General features: G+C 32.8%; 1 protein-coding gene across 1 annotated transcript in view; it reads left to right on the top strand.

Annotated features, from left to right (window-relative positions):
- Positions 1 to 2,027: 2,027 nt before the first annotated feature.
- Eip74EF (Ecdysone-induced protein E74) overlaps positions 2,028 to 17,584 on the top strand; it is a 217,478-nt gene continuing 201,921 nt past the window's right edge. Inside the window, exon 1 of the mRNA XM_076134105.1 lies at positions 2,028 to 2,292. The gene's annotated coding sequence lies outside the window, so the exon portion shown is untranslated. The remainder of the gene's footprint in view (positions 2,293 to 17,584) is intronic.

Here is a 17,584-nt window from a genome sequence, read left to right on the forward strand (position 1 = left end):
AAATATTATGAACGCGGTGTATATTGAAATAAAATGTTTTTAGTAACATTTATTTTACTTATTTCCTAAATATTAGTTAAGAAAATTATATTAAAAATACTTTACGAGTTTCCATGTTTCCTAAGGTAGAGTTAGTGTATTTTTCCGCTATCGGTATCGCTGTGAGATAAACATAATATTCTGCAATAAACAGACAGAGAGCTGCTTAAATTCTAATGCGGGTAGTCAATGAAAACATTGACATTATGTCTGGTCAGCGCTAAAGTTCTCACGTAAAAGAGCTCTACCGCCGCGTCCTTCCTAATACAACCTTGCTTATCAGTATCATTAGCTAAAAATCTAACAAATTCAAGAACACTACAACAAATAAATTGTTTAATATTGTTGTTTTTTTAATTAATAGTATCACTACAATACAAAGTCGATGTGACGCAGTTTGGCGGGAAAAGAATTCACCTTGAGTGACGCGCTTCCCGCGCAACGGCCTCGCTCGCGGCCGCGAACGATCGGCTAACTCCGGCCAACTTCGGCAATGATCGGTAGTGTTCGGAGGCCATCGGCGATCTCCGTTGGTGCTCGGGTGTCCTCGCTACCAATCGGCTTGTGTTCATTTTAATTGGTTTCAGATTAGTTTGTGTTTATTTGATGTATGTTTGGAGGTTCCTTACTTTTGAAAAGTTGGATCCTGCGTGGAAAAATTTAGCTAAAGCCTAACTTATCAATCACACGATTCAAAGAAGTTATTGTTTGATAATAACGTCGCACCGAACTAAAATAAAGGCCAAAGTAAAGCTACTTTCATATAAATAAAACGTGTTAATTTAATGATAGCCGAACTTTAAAACTTTCGGGTATTTGTGTGATGAGCAATTTCATAAAGAGGTATACTCACACTCTTCCTGTAGAATAATCCCTTGTGGAAATAGAAACTCTCGATCGAACTACTTGAAAACTTTACAATACATTTAGAAACACAAAAGTTTTCCGACGAAAAATTTAAAATAGCGGCAAAGAGAAACCATTTATATTGTATCAAAAATGCAATATTGATAACTTATTTAAAAACTGTACAAGAATCAATTAATCGACAGTCTCGTAAAAATTATTAATTTTCAATATCGACTTTCAAACTTTTTTTAAACAAAAATGGCGAAGCAAATAGGGATGTGCCTCTGACAAATGACTGGCCATCGAGTTTCTGATTGCTGTAATGTCATCAATATTGATCTTACATTTTAATTTATTGTAAAAGAATGCAAAAATGTGGGTTTTTTACCAGAAATTACGGATGACAGATGACAAAATCGTAATTTTCGAAAAGATCCTGTTTTGTTTTTCCGTCAGTGGTCGGTTTTTGTCGATCACTTGGCTGAATAATTGGGTGATTGTGTGTTATTATGTTTCATAAATCTGAGTAAATGTCCGTGTGTGGTTATGTTCGAAAGTGCTTTGTGTATGAAGGCTGTAGATTGATGTGGGGTCTGCTGCAGTTTGCTTGTAGAGCAGTGCCTGTTTTAAGGTCAGCTAAAATATTTAGTGGGTCTTACTAACTATTATTTATTTATTTTTTTGGTATTCAGGATGTTTGTACTTATGGAGTACCTTTCATGTTCTTCTTAGGGACTCGACATTTCTAGAGGGCAGGTTTATTATTATTACGTGGAGCTGTAAAGTGTTGCCTTAATATTATAACTTTCAATAGTTACAAACTAGGTATACACGCGTCATCATATCGCAAATGCGGTGTTCCAAATTTCAAGTAAAAAGTGAGATGGTGTTATTCTTTGAAAACCATGTGCGTTGAGATAATAATGACGAATTAATTGCCTCCCACTCCAGATCAGAAGTTCCAAACAAAAAACCCCAAATCAAATGATAGAAGCCCACTTTCGTTCCGCAGCGCTAACCGCTTGACCCAATTTCTTAAATCCACGACCATTTCAGGGTTTGACAATGATAACACTAGTCGGAGCAGTCATAAAAATATACGCGAGCATCCACCGGCCGACGGGGGCGCGGTTGTGCAGTAGTTCAGTGACTCGCGGCCCGTCGCACTGAGCGGACGACCGTGCGCGCCGCACGAACATACCCGACGTTCCCCGAACACGTTACGAACAACCTTCGGCGTGGAACTGTATTTTGAAATTGTGTGTGTTCTAATTGTCTGACAGTGACAGGAGTGTTGCCAGTGTTTACAAGGAGTTACACTGCCTATTGGATCTAACTGATTATTTGTATTTATTGTGTGCATGTGGACGGATCAGTGAACCTTTGGATTGCGTTTTGGACTCGGTAAGTATTTTTCACAAATTATTCTTAGTTATAACAAAACAAAAAATAAGTTCGCAAGAGTTCGTTATCCTACAGAAATAATACAAAAACAATCCCAAATAAAAAGAAAAAAATCAAACAAAATAAAAATTCAAAACACATTTGCCGAAATTCAGATTTTAAATATTTACAAAGAGCCTCGTTAAAAAACAAATTTTGTAGATAAGGTCGAACCGTAATTTACAATATAAGTAATCATACAAATAAAAACGCAAATATTGTTCAGTGATAAAACCGGCTTTTATATAAAAATAAACATGAAGATTGTCGTACTTATGAACACTTAGCTTTTAAATCGAGCATTTGCGAATTGAAAGCAAAAATAATTATCTAGCACAAAATCGAGTTCACGTTTACTTTCATCGCTCTTAACATTTTCGCGAGCGAGCTGCAGTTTGAAATGTTTTTTTTTGTATAAATTTTAGTGGGGCAATACTTTGTTTAATCGTTCGGAAAATGGACCAAATGCTCTCAAAAATACATTGACCGTGGATTTAATACAAAAACAAATCGTGACGTAATATACCAGATTTGTATCAAAATAACTTTAATCCTCTTTGAACATAATTTGGAGTCCTGTTTTCGTTAATATTCATAAATTGTGACCACGAGATAAAGTTGGAGTTTTGATTAAATTCGAATTTCCCTCGATATTAAGTCCGAAGTTTCGACGCATGTGAAATCGTTGTCATTTGTTTTGTAGATAAACTTTCGCCGCCTTGTGAGATTATTTCCATATTACGAATACTCACATTTGTAAGCATTCCTTCTTAGCATTTAGTAGTTTAATCTTTATTCCGCATTTTTCCGCAATAAATAGTACCTTTTTTTATTACTTTCTCGACAGCCTTGAAGTCGAAAAACGCTTTAAGTTGTTTATTGTTTTATAAATATTATCTTAATAATGTTTATTCTCATTAGACGTAGACCTTGTGTTAACCTTGTAGTTCCTATTAAACACTTTATTTACGGAAGTCAACAATAATAACGCAAAATGCTCATAATTTATTAGATGATACAAATACTCGATGCACAGACTAGACATCCGAATGCGTAGCGAAAACGTCACGGAATACGCAGTTTCGTTACCAAACTTTCCATCAATGTCATTAAATATAGATAAACAATGTTGAAAACAACGTGTGAATGCAAAACTGTATTTATTAACTCATAAGTTATGCGACGCAGAACCAGATCACCGAAAACGAAATTCGGTTTCGATTTCATTTGCCATTACCATGCCTATTTCAAATTAAGAACAAAGAAGTCGCTTGAAACCATATTTAAAAAATAAATGCTTATTTAAAAAATTGCATAAAAAAGTTATCGCATTATGCGTTACAATGTTTATTTAGTTTTGAAACATTGACTTTTGGCCATACGTGTAATTACTCACATTTTCCTAAACATCAGGATTCTGAGTAAGACTACCTGGCCTTGCGTATTATCTAAGTATTGCGCAGTAATAAAAATGATTCGGTTGAAAAACATTCGACTCTCAACTTTTTCAGCGCTGTCTATTTATGTTGATTGGTATTGAAAGTGAATGTCTTTAGTTTAGGCAGTAAAGTCACGTTTAAATGTATGTTTAAGTACTTTTTAATTCGTTTCTGTTGTATCTTGTTAGGGTCAAAGTCGCTAGATTTATAAATATCGCCTTATTTTTGGCCTATACATAGTTGACATTGAGAATTAACTTTCAATGCCTTAACTTAAATTTAAGTTTAAACAGTCTCTAAGTTTCCAGAGTTTGCTAAAATGATTTTCATTATGATTGCACAATAAACAAAGAACGCACAGTGATGAGTCACACAAAACCTCCGAAATTTACCGTCAAGGTAGTGCGGTGTAAAATCGTCGAAATAATTGAAGTGTTCGACTAAATTACCTAGGCCTTGTTTATGTCATGTCTGAAAGTTTAAAAACACATTAAAAAAAGAAAAATGACAGGTTCTTTTTTTAAACGAGACAAAAACAAAACGGCATTTATTTTAAAAATAAAAAATAATATTTATTTTTCGTTATGACTACCGTTTGCAACCTTTGTTAACCCATTTCAAGGATTAAGTGTCCATAATGATGTATGTCAGTCATCCCAGTCCTGTTCTACCAAATTTTCCGGCATTTTTTTAACCATCAATCACCTTCCCATACGCAATTTCCGTACACATTTCAGTTGATGACTCTTTAAAACTTGAAACTGCCTGTACTATACGTTCCTCAGTGGCAAATGGTCCTATTCCTCTAACAAAATAAATGCGAAAGTGTGTATTAATTATTGTTACTCTTTCACGCAAAAACAATCAAGGATTTCAATGAAATTTGGCACACAGACAGTTTACGATCTTATTTTACAGAAAATATACGTTTTACCCGAGAACATATTTCAACACTAAAGAACACATAGGTAACAAAAAAATGCAGTATCTTTTATCCTAAACTATGCGTGTATCAGTATAGTATAATCAAATTATAGATAAAAGATTCCCTTCAAACAAATTCAGGGGTATTGTTACAGTATATTATAAAATCAGAGTATTATCGATAGCTTATCGCGGCCTTGTGGTTATCTGTGCTTCGTCACGTGGTGTGTTGTGGAGTGCAATCAAGGGCTATCCCATTATGGCACTTAAGAGAATGCATTGAGGTGTCAACGTGGCTTCTTTAGGGTTGTAGGCAAATAAAATTACAGGGTATTGTCAAAATTTTATTTGATTAGATTATTGCGTATTTTTGGGCAGTGACTTCATTTTGTAATATTTTGTTTTTACTTATTGGCGCCTTCTTTTAGCAATGTTGGTCTTAAAAGATTGTCACGCGGGTGTATGTAAGTAGTTTAAAAAGCAAATATATTTGTTTAGATTGAATAAAATTTTAAACAGTTATGATAGCTTTTTTTAACTAATACATTTACTAATGTTACTTATTTTCTTGTCTGCCTGATTATAAATTGATTTAAAGATAAATGTGATTCCATTCTAAATATATATGCGTTTAAAGCTTATAAGACACTTAATATATTACTACTTATTTAAAAAGCTGTAGTTTAGTAATATGATTAACTGTGTTGCCAATTACTCGACACTAAAAGTTATAGTTCTAGCATAAATTTTGTTTCAAGAATCTATGATATATTCGCAATAACTAGTTCTTACAAAATCTTCGTCTGAAATGATGTTGAGCGTGTTCAATCCTCCAGACTTCTAGATATCTAGACTTGTCTGAAAGTACTACATGACAGTCGTTTAGCATTTAATATGATCTGCGTTAAAATCTTACCATTTATGCACTAGTTTACCTTGCATCATTATTACTTAGTTGCTTGCTTAAATACCAATACCTACTTAAGCTGATAGTATTAACTAAATAAAACTCCTAATTTTTAAATACGACATTAAGTAAAAAAGAAAAAATAAACAAATGGCGATGTTCTATTGTTTATCATCAACTGTCAAAAAATATTCCGTTTATATCCCATCACTAACTTACAAACGAATTTTCACATAACCAAAATCTCTACCATATTTGTATAGTGTAGACCGATTTAAGAGCCTCGAACGAACGCGTTTTTAGAACAAATTTGTCCTCTGCTCGTGCTCCTCTCCTAGCAGCCTCATCCTTGCAGCATCCCAGTGTTCTCTATATTTGATGAGCATCTTGCAATTTGCGGTATCTCATAAACTTTTAACTGCTAGCACTAACTACAGTTGGTTTCTACTTCCGTTATAGCAAACATTCTTGGAATTTTCTCTATTATGGGTATTAAGCTTATAAGTAAAACTATTTATAGAATAACGAGACAATAATGAAGTTCAATTTAGATATAGAGTTTTAAAAGACTTTGCCAGTAACTAAGAGTATTTTAATGCATTTGGAAATCGGTAAATGTATTTGGAATCGTTTTGAAAGTTTTTTATTTGCAATTAACGTTACCTACAAGATTATTTCTTTTATTTTAACATTATTATGAACAACAACTGATTTCAGTAACCATTATGTAAAGTGTATAATAATTTCTAATATTCCAAAACAAATTGCATTGACTCTATCAAGAAAATCGTATCTATAAAAACTGAAATGTAACATCGACTACTCTAAAGTTCTCGATTGAATTTATCTTATTCTTTTCGAATTCCTTCTCTCCTTTACTACTTCAAATACAAATCAAAATCTCTTCAACAGTTCGTATAGATGAATACATTCAAAAACCGTTTAAAACCTCGAAATCAACGACGACTTTGCGTGTCATCGTCCCGGCCATTATAACTCAATACCACTACAAGTAATAAACACTCTTATATCAAAGTGTTAAGGTTTAATTTCGTATAACAATTAACACTGAGCTATGTGCAAACGATAGAATCACATGTGTAATGGGGAAAAGCTTTCTCTCGTGAACAATAACTTTTATTTTTTAATTTAGTTAGCTCATCTGTTGCGAAATTATTTGTTACACGAACGTTTTCATGTGTTAGACGGTTTTTGGAAAATGCTATTTCAAGATAAGCTATAGAAAACTTCAATTGGCCGAAGGGTCATTAATGGTCATGTTTATTTCCCTTTAGGTCAAAAATTTGGTATGAAGTATTTTTTTTCTTATAGTTTCTTAGCACCGCTTCTTCATAACTATACACACCTTGTCCGCTTTAAGTATTTAGATCTTTAGACCTTTTTAGTTAAGTTAAATAGATTATGATAAATTAAAAAAAATAACTTTCCTAAAGACTCATTAAAAAATATTTGAGAAAACATTTTACGTTCTTGACAGGTTTTATTTACACTATAGGTATGTCAAAAAATATAACATTTTAAAAATAAAATGACCTGTCGAGTGTCGATAGAAAATCTAATCCTTAGACATATTTAAATATTACGTAATTGTCAATGTAATGACTAATTAAACAAGTCTGTATCGGTCTGTTCTTATCCAACAGCCTTATTAGAAAGAGATAAAGCTATGCAGGCATGCGACTTTCCTCGCAATATGGAAAATTCATATTATATAATCGTTATTAAAATTCCAAGTTTTAATGGCGGCCAGCTTATTCAAACTGCGCTAGTGGTCGTTACAAGTTATTGCAGTTTTCTCTTAGTTTAATAATATTCTAAGAAATAAGCTAAGTTTATTTAGGAATTCAATTTAGTATATATGTTTATTTAATAAATATAATTTTACTGTTAGTTTTACGTGGAGAAGAGAAGCGAAGAATTAAAAAGATTAATATCTTTTAGAATCTTTGCAGTGTGTTGGTAAAATTTGCTAATTTCGAAGTATACTTAACTTAATGATTATTTAAAAGCCGATAATGTTGAAGTAGGTAATCTTTACCTTCTAATTTAAACAACGTAACGGGTTTTATTCGTTTATTTATATTTAACCACAAACTTTTAAACAGGCTACACTAGTACCTAACTAAAAACACACAATTATAATAAAACCTATCGAAATTTGACAGAATACAGTCAAATACTACTTACCTATAATTTCTATTCCAACTTAATACCTAATATAATAAAAAAATATCGTAAATAACATTTTAATTATAAAAAATAACAATAAGGACGGCAAAGAACTAATAAACGTAGTGCATTTGTAGTAAAAGACAGTGAGATATAAATCAATGCGCTCGCTTCCGCGTAGACGAGCACGCGACGCTCAGTGAAAGTATGATTTCAAATACGTCACCGCGATTACGTTGCGTTTTAACTTTAATTAAGAAGTTTCTAGAAGAATTTGTTATTTATTTTATACTGTATAGAATAAGAAAGTTTAGGGCTTTCTTGTATTATATGATCAATAGATTACTTAGTGCTGAAAATGTTAGAAATGAATTATACAGATATTTTTGTAGACAACTTTTCGCTATTGTTATTGGGATGGTCTTGTTATGTGTTTTCCTAAGCATCGAAATCCTAAGCGTAGTTCAAAAATATACTTATTGATTGTCAAGTTAAGTATCTTTCTAGGCATAGAAATCCTAAAGTATGTTTAAAAAAACACCTAAAGATCACCCATCTTTTACTTACTTATCGATAGAGAAGAAAGAAATATCGTCGTAAGCAAAAAAGCTAAAATTCTTTCTAAATAAATTCAAAATGTCTCTATATTTTAGTATATCCAAATCCATGTATTAAGTCATTAATCTTGAAAATTAGTTTCGCCAATATTACGAGTAATCTCAAGGAACGATTGGTTTGAGGTCTGTTCCAAAGTTCGGAATCGTTGCCCTCGAACACGTGTAAGGTTGATCGTTCGATGCCTCCGCTGAAAACTTTTGCATAGATACCGAGCATTTTCCTTGTATAAACAAAAGTTTGGATATTGTGGAAGAATCTTCATTTTTCATCTTTTTTCCGAGGTGGTCAACGTGGTGTCGAAGTTGTTTAAACTGCTTGAAGGCTTTTGACTTAGAACTGTAGTTAAAACCAACTTAAAAACTGACTTGACTTGTTAAGCTATGTAGGTATTAATAACATTGAAAACATTTGTTTGTCATCCTGTAATATTTGAAGTCGATAATCCTTAAATTGTTGCTTTACCCTTATTTTTTCTAGCATGCGCTTGACGAATAAAAAATGCTGTATTAAAAAGCTAGAATCGTATAACCAAGTATTTAAAATGCATTTTTCTTGTACATTTTTAATCCAAACACACACAAATCCGCGGAATCCCATGGGCTATGGTGCTATTAATGCTTGTGTTTCCAATCCAAGTTATGGCGGCAGATGGAAAATTCAAATACTTTTAATTAAACCATTAAGGATTAAAATTTTCGGGGTATCATTTAAAATTTTCCTGATTGATGTTTGATTATAGGGTTTTTATTAAACAGTAATTAGTCTTACGATGCGTTTCAGTACTTCAGAATAAGCAGCAGTTAGCAAGCGGTGAAAATTTTAACTGAGTTTTTCTCTCCTTTTATCTAAAGATAAGCTACCTGGCACTTATTCGTACAATATAGATTTTTTTTATAACTGTCAAATTGTTTGCTATCTAACAACGCAAATTTCATTTCACCGATAATTATTTGACGTTTCGGCGCAGGTTACGCTGGAAGTCGTAAGATGACTGTAGTTAAATGCATGTTAGGGTTAATTCCCGTATAATAGTCAGTTGAATGTTTTACTTATAACTTAGTTATTAAACGTACATTTAATAAGTTGTCACTAATTTATAATTGCAATAAATATTGTAATGTGTGTTTAAAATTACCATAAAATCAGTCCACCCGTTAGGCCGTGAAAGTGGAGCGAAAGAAATTGAAATCACTTTCGCAAATACTATTAATTACTAAGAAGTAAGGTTACTTTTTTGACAATTCATTGTTTATGTAGAACAAATATTTACATATTTTTTTTATCTGTATATTAACCATGGCCTGAATTATTTAGTAGCCTATGTATATAAACTTTGCTAAAATTGTTTAATACTTTACACAACGTAAAAGATAGACCACATAGGCTTCTATTGGGGGTGATATTACTGCCCTCTAATGAGGGCTGGAGCTTCCTCTTTGGGTTTTAAGGACAAATGATTGATAAAATAAATGGTTTAACTAATATGTAAAGGGGTAGATAAAATATTCTTTCTCTGTAAAAAAGGGCGGTAGTCTGAGAAAGTTTGGAAACCTATAGTCGGATTTGCTTTTCTGTATTTTCTTATGAGATTAGTGTTCCGTATATAGCCTAAAATAGACATTGTTTTTGCCTGTGCTGTAAATAGATATTATATACGTAAATATTTTACTTCCTCGTTCATTTAACATGTATATAATGTATGTAAGTTTGGCGTTACATTAACACGTACTTGTTTAGGCGTGGGATGGCGAACTCAGAGCTTTTTGTTATTTTAAACTTGTTACGTTATATATTAACGATATATTGACTTAGTATCTAATATTATGCGGGAAATAACACGAACATACATTTTACTATTATTGCTTGATGTTTCGGCGCTGGTTACACCAGCTATAGTCACAAGTCAACCCAGTTTATCAAACCAAATATTTATAGAGAAAAAAAAAACAACTACTCCAGCCTAAGAAAATAACCTATTCGTCACAAACCGACCCAGTCCATCAAATAAAATATTAAAAAACACACTATCGGAATTTCTTCAGCTTGCCACAAAATCAGTCTATTCATTTAAGAGCTACCTAGGAAACGATACATAGAAACGTCAATGTTATGAATCTTATAACACCTTTCCTTTTTCTCAAGGGTTAAAAATGTATCTAAACAATATATGTTTTTCTATACAGAAGAGAGAAGTTTCCCAATTCGTTCCGGTAAACTTCACGTAGGCAGACAACCTCAAATGTTAGAGGTCATACACTTTACTATTAAGAAGCTCTGTTCGTGACAGTTGCCAAACTTGCCGACCGGAGTTTAGGCTGTTTATGTATTAAAGGATGCTTATATCAATGGTAGTTAAGTCTGGTTTTCTACATACATAGAGTCAATCTTTATTTTAATAAGTGTACTACTTACTGTGATTCTTTCAAGCTTCCCTTGCTTCTCTGGTTAATGATTCTGAACAAGAAGTGTCAATCAAAACAAAGTGTTAAGTGTTTTAGATACTATGTAGTCTTTCTTCACCTTAAGTAAAACATATGTAGATATCAATAGATTGTAACTGCATCATCTTGAAACACAAATAACAATCCAAACACACAACACACTACTTAAACATATCAAAACTTCAATCCCAATTGACCTTCACCATTTTATTTTCGCCTACAGCCATCGTATTTTCTTTTTTTAACACAACCAATAAAATAAATAAACTCGGACGGTCCTAATTCTAATCTAGCGATCTCAAGGTTCGCGAATTTTTCTCCAATACGTTTCGTTTCCTTGACACACATTTCGCGTTGATGCGCGTGCGCCGCTACAACGCGCATGCGCGCAAAAATGGTGCGGATAAAAGCTGGCCTTTGTATCACTGTGTGATAAATATGTTGGTAATTGTATGCTAGTTTTTGGTATGTAAATACAAAGATTAGATTACGATTATTGCGGCTGTGATGTTGGCTTGAAATGTGTTTTGTGAATGAAAGTTAAATTTGAGAGTAATGATGATGAAACAATGGAGATATTACTTTTGCGACTGCATTTTGATATAATTATTTAAAAAGAAATGATTTAGTTTCTTATTTAGTTATACGATATTTAGAATCGTCTATCTTATTTTGTCTTGACTTCAAAACAAATAGTAATCAAAAACTTTTGTCATTCACGACAATACTTATTATATTTATCTTTCCTTTACAAAATAAAATCCAGATCTAACTAGTTGTAACACAATTCCCTTTTGTAACTCTGATAGGCAAAACACTCAGAAACTTTCATCTTTACAGAAATATCATTAACATTTCAAAGAGAAGTTTTAACGGGATTACGTTATTCCTTGTTCTATATGACTAAAGTAGCCCGCGACTTTGTCCGCGTTGTTTGTTACATAGGACAGAATTTTCATACAAACTTTCATCCCATATTTTATCCCCTTGGGGATAGAATTGATCAAAATCCTTTCTTAGCGGATGCGTACGTCATAACATCTACCTGCATGTCAAATTTCAGCCTGATCCGTCCAGTGGTTTGGGCTGTGCATTGATAGATCACTATGTCAGTCAGTCAGTCACTTTTGAGTTATATAAATATTTATTAGAAGTTGGTTGCCATAGCAACGGGAGTAACCTTGGCACCGTATAATGAGTAGTATTTGCGAGAATCATTGGCGACGATTTATAAGATTGTTTTTTTCGACGATAAAAGTCCGGTATTCAGAGCGAGGTAGTCTGTTTAATAGTGAACTCAAATTTGATGTATTTCAGCCCTGTATCGTTTGAGATAGTAGGTATACTTATGATATAATGACAGAAAGAGGGTTTGAAAATGCTTTACTAATTGATTAATTTCAGTAAACTCTATCAAGAGTTTTACCTTAGTATTATGTCGCAAGGAGAAAGGAAGCTTAGTATATTTGTAAAACCATGTGGTCTAATAAAATATATACTAAGCTCCTTTTTACATTGCGCTAAAAATATCTAGATGAATAAAAATATAATACTCTGAATAATTAAAATCCTGACCTAGGACAACACGAAGAGGTACAACACATATACATACATAACACCATACCTGTTACACCCAAAGGGGTAGGTAAGGGTGTATGAAATATACTCAGATTTCAGGAAGGCAGGCTAAAATTGTAGTCCCATGTAATAGAAAGCGATTTTCATATAACCCATACAAAATTAAAAATAATGGATTACTCTACATTATCCATTTAAAGTATGAACGAAATTCCACAAGTAAAACAACAAATTCCATCTAAATCTTGGTCCTAAGCGCCTAAGCACTTATGTATAAGAGTTAACTATTAGCTACGATAGCTGATAAACTATCTGATACCGCGGCACCGCCTCTACGCGATACCACTCATAAATTAACGATTATTGTTGTCGATAGCGACACGTGATCGCATTTGTAACTAACTAGGTTAAAACTGTGACTTTGCCTGTATAAAAACGATACTTCTTTAAGTTACTAGGTTTGCCTTCATTTGGCCAGGGAAAGGACCTTATTTTTGCAGACATGTATTCACAATTATGGGTCAAAAATATGTAAAGATAGCCTTAACAAATTGATTTCTTTAATTGAACACATTTTGATTTATTTAGCAATTATATGAAAAGACATTTTGAAGCTCAGTGTACAATTAGAGGACTCGAATCATAGATCAACCGACTCTACAGTTACTCTACAGTTACTCGTAAGGTAGTTAGTAAAGCTAATTGCTAAAAAATAATTTAGTATTTTTTTAATTTACCACATAAAACAATAAAATTAATTTCTGTAAACCAAAAATAAACTTAATAAAAAGTAATCCGCCATTGACGTAACAATTTCACCGGCAAACTTATAAACATTTAACTTTTTACGCGTAATTTTTAAAGAAACCGCTACTGAGACAAAAAAGTACCGTAACTAAAAGAAAGTCTTAAAAAACCGTATTTTTACGGTACACATTGTTTGTTTGTAATTGTTTTAACGCAACCCCTTGTCAAAGGGTTGACGACACACTATTTATGGCATAATTTTATGGTAACCATAAACAAGTCGTAACAATGTTGAAAAAGGTTTTTTCTCTATCAATACTCCATCGTGAAGGGTTTTATGATCTGTGGACAGAATAAAATAATGCTTAGTTTTATTTTATAGTCTGTATTTTATACTCTATGGTCGTAAAAAACAAATTGTGGGTTGTTTTGAATGATATTTGAAAACTTGCGCCAGAGAATTGGGACAATTTTTAGCGTTATTTTGTATTAGGTAGTTAATCTTTATTTTTCTAGTTGTAACCATTAAATAGGTACATACGATTAAGTAAACAGATTTGTATTAAAAGATAGAGTAAAAGATCTTTAGTTTTATCAAACTTAATAACAATAGTTTAGATATAATTATAGATCAGTATCGCTTATCGCTTGTTACTACTAATTAGTACTACGAAACTAATATTATGAAAGAGGAACTCGTAGAAACTAATTATTATTTTGATAATGTACCTATGTTCAGCGTGAATCATTAAACAATATTTTATAATTTGTGGAAAAATGGTAAACATATGATTATAAACAGTTTTATAGGGATTTGTGTCCAAAAATTATGTTGTTAACCAAACTAATTTATGAAGCGGCAGTAAACATGATAGTTGGCGCATACAAATGAATACTGTTAAAATAAACGGGTTTATTAATAGCTGAATAATCTTTCTTATAGTAAAACTACAGAGAAAGTCCATAGTGTTACGTATTCGACAATAAAAACAAACGTCAGTCGATACGCGCGAAACGTTCACGATCGTCAACCTTCGGTCATTTTCGGCAGTCGTCGGCGCAAAAATGTCGCGATGCGCAACCGTCATAACTAGAACTATGCCCCCCTGCGAGCGCTTACTACATCTACGTCACTCGGAACTAAGAGGGGCTCGTAAGTGCTATCTTGGAGGTCAAGTTAGCCTGGTCTGCGGACATCCGCGCCTGTCTCGCTAACCTTGGCCCAGTTTGATAGTGGCTCTAGCCCCGCGCTTCGCAGCTGTTTAACAGATAGCTCCGATAATTCACTTCCTAATACAGTTTTTGTTTGTTATCAACGTAGATTACAATTACATGTTGCTGTGACGTCACTGGCTAGTTCGTGCAGTTCAAATAGAACCTTATCGTCTAGACATTATTATGGAAAAATTCGGAGATAATATTGTTTTATCAACGTCTCAATGTTTAAATTTAACCTAGACGCGTTAAATTTATACAAACTTTATTTTTATATTCCTCTTAATTATTAAACTGGAACTAAAGTTAACTTTTTGATATTTTTTATTAATTAGTGCACTGCCCTTCATGCAATCAAGAGTAAACTTTATAATTACAGACATGTTGAACAAGCCGCCTAATTTTTATATCACGTTGAACAAATCAAGGTCCGATCACAAGTTGTATAGCTCTGTCTCTCTCCCTCACGCTACATCGTTCTTCACTGCTAAAACCATTCATTCATTAATTGAGTGTGCAATGAATTTCGGGGACATCCATGACCTACTTAAGCATATAGAGTAGATATGGCTTTTTAAAGACATTATGTCGCCAATGCCACATGCTTGATGAAAAAAAAAACTAATTGTCTTTGGAACAACTGCGTTCAAACAAAATTCATTCGTTTTGAAACATTTAAACCTACGTTCGAAAATGATATCTCATTTTTTCTATTATTAAATTATATGCTTAATTAAATTTTGATAAATATTCTTGTAAAAATGCGCGGGAAACAATATTAATGGCGGCTGTTAGCCAATAGAATGTCAGTCTTTAGTAATTTATTACTGTCTCTAACCAATAAATATAGGATTACAACTGAAATAGATATTACGTGATCCATTTCAAACCTTATCTTTTTGATAAAAGGGCTTTTAATAATTTGTATTGATTAAAAGTTACCAGATCTTTGGGCGGTTCGAAGAACTTCGACTCTAGGTTGACCACTAAACCATACGCAAGAAAAAAACTGGTCAACTGGCAAACTCTTCATCATAAGGGTTTGTTAAGCAACTTTTATCAAGAAAGACCTTTTTATTCCAAGACTGTCCTACTGTTGGGCAAAACCCTCCTCCCGATTGAGAGAGGGGTTGAGCCTTGATATCACCACGCTAGGCAACTGCGAGTTGGGGACTTCGCGTGGCCACAAGAAATTTTAATGTGATAAAGAACTTTTAGGGTTACAAAACTTTAGAAGTTTATAATAATTGTTAGGTTGAAAATTATGTAGTCTAGACTCGAAATGTCGCAATATCTTATACCTTCGTCAATTTAAGACAGTACAATTCTTAATAATAACACGGTATTATAATTTGACATTGACATAAAGTAACTTAATAGTTACGAAGAATAAAGAACGAGAGCAAGACCACAATATATGTTTATTTCTTTTACTCTTTGCATTAGGTATATATAGATGATTCACTGGTTTCGGTTTTTGTTATGTTATTTTTATATAAAATTAGCTTCATTAAGTGATCTTAGAATAAAAAAAAAATTTGTACTGTAGAGGCTATTCATTATTAAAAGAATTTCGGAATTCTATTGTAAATTTTTAAGAGTTTACAAGAATTTTCTAAAAAAAGATATTTGTAGATGCATTCTAAATCTAAAATAATCTTACATGCTGTTGGCAAGATTTACAAGTAGTCACATTTGACACAAATCGTAAACAATTGGTTTGTCTTGTTGTTTCATACACTGAAACAAAATGGCGGATATTATTCTAAAAACAACATTATTGGCACGAGCCACACTCTTGTCACAAGTGTATGTTAAAAATAACTGAATAAAATTATATTACGTAACACGTGTACTGTAATTTATGTAAAAACCAGCTTCAAATAACTTTGACTCCATTGAATCATTAAGTCATTAAAATAATTTGTACTGGCAACCCTTTGAATTATTTCGTAGTATCGCCAGTTTCAAAAATAAATTTCAATAAAATGTAGAGTGGTTGTATTAGTCATAGGTAAAGTATTTGCCAAGAAAATATGAGTCCATAAGGTGTGGGAATCCAGCACCCACTCAGTTCAGTCCCCCTCTACTGGCGTGTGTGCCGGCCTCTACGTACAACACGTCTACAACACAAAGCCTTGATCTCTACCTATTACTGAAAAATGTTGCATTAAAAACACCCAACTTATTGTCTTGCATTACACACGTCCCACATTCAATTAAAAACTCTATCTAGAGACATATAGAGTCCAAATTTGTATATAATTACTCGTTTTCGGGACCTTGACGATTGGCCTTGCCTCTACGGGCGTCCGCTCTTTCCGCCTTCGTCGAATCAATTTAAACATTATTATTTTTATTGAGTTATTTAAAAATACCCTTGTTATTTTTTTATATATTTCATTAAAATCAATACATTTGTTATTGTGCAAGTGTAATAAAATGTATAATTTGTACATTTAATTTGTAGAACTGATTACATTTTCTTTGTGAGAATGTAATTGGAAACTATTGTGTGATGGCCTTGTACCAATTCAAAGAAAAATACTGGATTACTCTTAAAAATGATGAAAATCCTGTCTTTTGAGTCATCTATAATCCCGAAATTTCAAAATAAGGTCATATATCTGGCCTACAAAGCTAACCTATTTAGTAATCGCAAAAGGCGGGCGAAAATTCGTGTACGAAATGTGCTCATGCGCTCACACGGCCATACGTAATCACTAAAAGTGTGTCATGATCACTAGGTTAAGTTTAAATGTTCCAACCGAAGGTTTCTGTTCTGAAGCGGCGTGGCGGGGCTCGGAGCTCGCGCGTACCACCATGCTGTAATCTAAGGTCAATTTTTTCGCAACTTTAACACCTCTGTGCAAATTATCCGCTGTCTTCATAATTATACAAGTTAGACTGACAAAATCAAGGTCTCTAAAGAATTTATACGTATTATGATGTCTTATTGCGAATTGGGGACGCTCTATTTACTAAAGTGGGTTACCGAATAAAAATAAAGGAATATAAATTATCTGTGGAACACCTGCTATCAAAAGTGTATTTTTGTTAAAATAATATGTTCGCTACCACACAGGTCCTTTGTTGTGTATTTTCGTCGTAGCGACAATAATGTATAAAGTAAGATTAGTAATGTGGTAATGTAAAAGGTTTTTGTTATTCTCACAACTTACTAGCCCACGTGA

Source organism: Anticarsia gemmatalis, chromosome 2, assembly GCF_050436995.1.
Source record: "Anticarsia gemmatalis isolate Benzon Research Colony breed Stoneville strain chromosome 2, ilAntGemm2 primary, whole genome shotgun sequence".
NCBI lineage: Eukaryota > Metazoa > Arthropoda > Insecta > Lepidoptera > Erebidae > Anticarsia > Anticarsia gemmatalis.